Raw genomic sequence first — 4084 nt, 5'->3', positions numbered from 1 at the left:
AAAAGAGTAAATTTGTATACATGCGTAAACATTCAAATATTATGATATCAATAAGCCAGCTGCAGATAGACCTGCCAGAGGCTATTCTTGGGGCAAAGGATATTTTGGTGGTTATTGTGAGGCATACATGGCCAAAAATGAGGACAGATTGCTGAAGGTGCTGTTCTCTTGTCCTATAGAATAGGGCCACCTAGATGAAAAAAAAAAAAAAAAAAAAACAAATCAAAAGAGGAAAGTAATGCCATTCCTAGATTCCTGTATTCCGCAAAAGGAGTAAGGTTCCAATGGGAGGAGTGATGAGCATATTATCATCAAATATATGACTAGTAAAAGTGCCTAGTTAAAGGGGCTATGATTCAAAACAAGAATAAACAAACAAAAGTTGAAGAAACCTCAGAAGAACTTACTGCGAGAATAAATCTATTTTCAGGTATGTGTCAGGCCGGAGATTATAAAGCTGGCAAAGTCAGAATGATTTTGATTAGATTGAACTCTGTCCCACTCCTGTTCAATATAGGGATGGAGAAAGTGCTATGGTGTTAAAGAAGAAAAGACCAATAAAGTTCTCTTCATGCTGCAGGGTGTCTTTCTTCCTGAGTAGAGAAGGTTTTTTTTTGAAAAGAGAGGAGATATAAGTTTTATATTTGAATAAAAAAGTGAAGCATTGATTATTATATGGGTCTGGACATTTCTAATTTTTTAATGTTAGATTGTATCCTCTGACTTAAAGAATTATAGGGCTTTTAAATTACAAACAGTGAACATAAAAATCATGAGAACTATAAGAAGTTTTCTCTATGCCCTGGGGAAGATAACACCACTGGAGAAAAAAATTTTAAGGGGCAGCTGGAATTAAAAATATAGTTTTATTTTTACTGCATTCTACAAGTAATGCTTGTTCATATATCTGGTGTGTGTGTGTGTGTGTGTGTGTGTGTGTGTGTGTACAGAGAATTTTTTAAAAATCTTGGAATCAAAAAATTATCTACACATCAAGGTTATTTAAATGTTGATATTTTCTTCTCATGACATGGCAAAAATATCTCGGTTACATTCATTTAAAAAACAAATTAGCAAATTAATAAGAAAATAAATCCTGGCAGAGGGTTTACATTATGACCTGATAAACATTTGCCATCCATGATATTTATAAATAAGAAAGAAAGGAGGCTTCGTTCATATTTGTTTACCACATTACCGTGTAATAGCAGTTTACTCTCGTGAAACCCTGGACATCTGCACTTGTTTCAGGATATCACCCCTACGGCACAGAGATAAGTGCCCTTCCATTCTTTCAAAGCATCATAAAGCTATCCGTGTCACAATGAGGTCAGGGTAAATGAAAGATTAAATTTAGAATGACTGGATAAAAAGTAAGAACATAAAAACATGTTTTGCCTCTACTACATGTTCCCACACAGCTCTTCCTAGACATCACATCTAAATCCAGCAAAGTGTTCATAAATATCTACCTTAGCCAAACAGGGCACAATTTACAAACAAAATGAATTCTGCTTTTTTTCATTCTGTGTCTGCATTACTAATTTTAGTTTATTACTTGCCGTGCATATACCATCAGTGAAACAACCTCAGGAGCAAAGCTTGTTGTAAAAGTGGACTTTAGGGTGCATTAAAAAATGATTGTGTGTAGACAACAACATATTAAAATGGGTTTTCTTAGGAACAGATGCCAGCTGGCAGGGAATAAAGCACTTTATTGAGTTTTGTAACTAAGACAGTTTATGAGTGCTCTACAAACACAGTATTACATATAGGATGCTTTTTTTGCCGGTATAGTGATGAAAACAATTCAAAACTGCTTGTATAGACATATTCTTCTTTTTGCATTTCTATTTTGTTTACAGTAAAGAGGGTCTCTTTCAGGGATTCCATAGCAAAATAGCAATTATTAGTAGACTCAAAAGTCGATTTTTTATATTCAAGGTAAAAAACAAAAACAACATTAACAGTCAAAAGATTATATAATAGACTCAGAGATGAATGATACACCAATAAAGCTAATTTTTAGTAATGATCGTCAAGTGTAATGCACTCTCTGTATGCTTTAGAAGACTTATGTGCAGTTACATGTTGTAAAAAATTGTATATTGGAAATCACGGTCCTATTAATGGTCCAAATGACATGCCATTTAGAAATGATGTGAAAACACAGAAGTAAGGCAAGAACCTCTCTTTTAAATCACTCTTTTAAAAGTTGAAAGTTGGTCACGAAGTCTCCTTTCGATTTACTCTTCTAAATTGCTAACTGTACCTAATTTCCTTAAGAAAGTCTAACCTTACATTATAAGTGGAACACCATACAATTTTGGCAATGTTCCTAAGCCAGCACTTTATCAGTGCATTAAAGAATACTGGATCCCTCCCACTATTCATAATCTGTACAATTATTAGGATTGTATTGGAAGACATTAATTTTCTCAGTAGGATGACTTGAATGTCCTCAAAAAAATTCCAATTAAAATGAAAGGAAACCAAAAGAAAATAATTCTACTACCTGAAAACACTGAATAAAATATTTGAAAAGCCTTTAAAATGTATATATAGAAACTACAATGAGATACCACCTTCATATCTGTTAGAATAACTATCATCAACAGGACAAGTAATAAACAAGTATTGGAGAGGATGTGGAGAAAAAGGACCCCTCATACACTGCTGGTGGTAATGTAAATTGGTATAGCCATTATGAAAACAGTATGGAGATTCCTAAAAAATTCAGAATAGAGTTACTATACACCCAGCAAAGATATATGCACCCCAATGTTCATAGCAGCATTATTCACGGTGACCAAGACATGGAAACAACCAAAGTGCCCTTTAATAGATGATTGGATAAAAAAAGATGTGGTACAGATATACAATGGAGTATTATTCATCCATAAGAAATGATGAAATGCTGCCATTTGCAACATGAATAAATCTTGAGATTGTCATGCTAAGTCAAACAGAAAAAGTGGAGAACTGTATGATTTCACTTATATGTGGGTATAATACTGAGAAGAGCAAGACAAAAAAATAGAGACTCATAGACACGAATAATAGTTTAGTGGTTACCAGAGGGAGCAGGGGAGCAGCAGAGGTAGATAAGGGTAAAGGGGTCAAATACATGGTGTCAGAAGGAAATTTAACTTTGGGTGGAGAACACACAAAGCAATATACACATGACATTATTGAATTGCACACTTGAAACCTATATAATTGTATTAACCAATGCCACCCCAATAAATTAAATAAAATGTATATGTAGTTTTGCAGGAAAGTAAGTGAAGCCCACAGGGGACAAATTAAGTAGAAGCTAGATTGAATAATGAAAACCTATTGTTAAATTGTGGATGCCCTAAGACACTGATCCATTTTTGTTACCTTTTGTCTTAGGTAGTGATGGCTGCAGAGGGGGTATGGTAAGAGGGTTAAGGTTTTTCCAACTCATTGTCCTTAGAAAAATAAATGCCAGTATTCCCACACTTCCTCGTTAGACACTATATACTCTGTAGTTTCACTTGAAACTGGCCAGTTTCCAGGAAATGAATTTCTATTTGCCTCATGGATTAAAAGTCATAGATAGATGCTTATTCAATTTTAAATCAGTCTCACAAATATGTATTGTATGCCTATTTTATAAAATATTAATTTTTTTTTTTTTTTGATAATAGGGCACAACAAGGACACTTGAATAGATGAAAGGCAGAACTTTTTGATACAACTCCAAAGGAGAGTAGGCTGCCAGGCAGGGCCACACAGAGGATTGCACCAGGGGACAGGAAAACAGCAAGTTGGAGCTGTAGGGGGGCAGTTTATGTATAAATGGAGTAGGGTTAACTAGGTTTTGTGGGCTTCCTGTGGATTGGGTAATAGGAATTATTTCTGGAGGAGGAGAGTAGGGACTGCCTCTAGTCTGTTACCTGGCTCTGGGGTGATTGGGACTGGTGTATACTTGTCTAAAGTGTGAGAGTCCCCATAGAACAAGTGGTTGGAGTGTGGATTTAATAAAATTCTCAAGAAGGGAAACTAATCAGCCTTTAGCTAAGGTATAAATACTGGTTAAAGTTAGCATTGTTTTTTT

Source organism: Pteropus vampyrus, unplaced genomic scaffold (genome assembly GCF_000151845.1).
Source record: "Pteropus vampyrus isolate Shadow unplaced genomic scaffold, Pvam_2.0 Scaffold466, whole genome shotgun sequence".
Classification (NCBI taxonomy): Eukaryota; Metazoa; Chordata; class Mammalia; order Chiroptera; family Pteropodidae; genus Pteropus; species Pteropus vampyrus.
Note: the sequence above shows the minus strand (reverse complement) of the source record.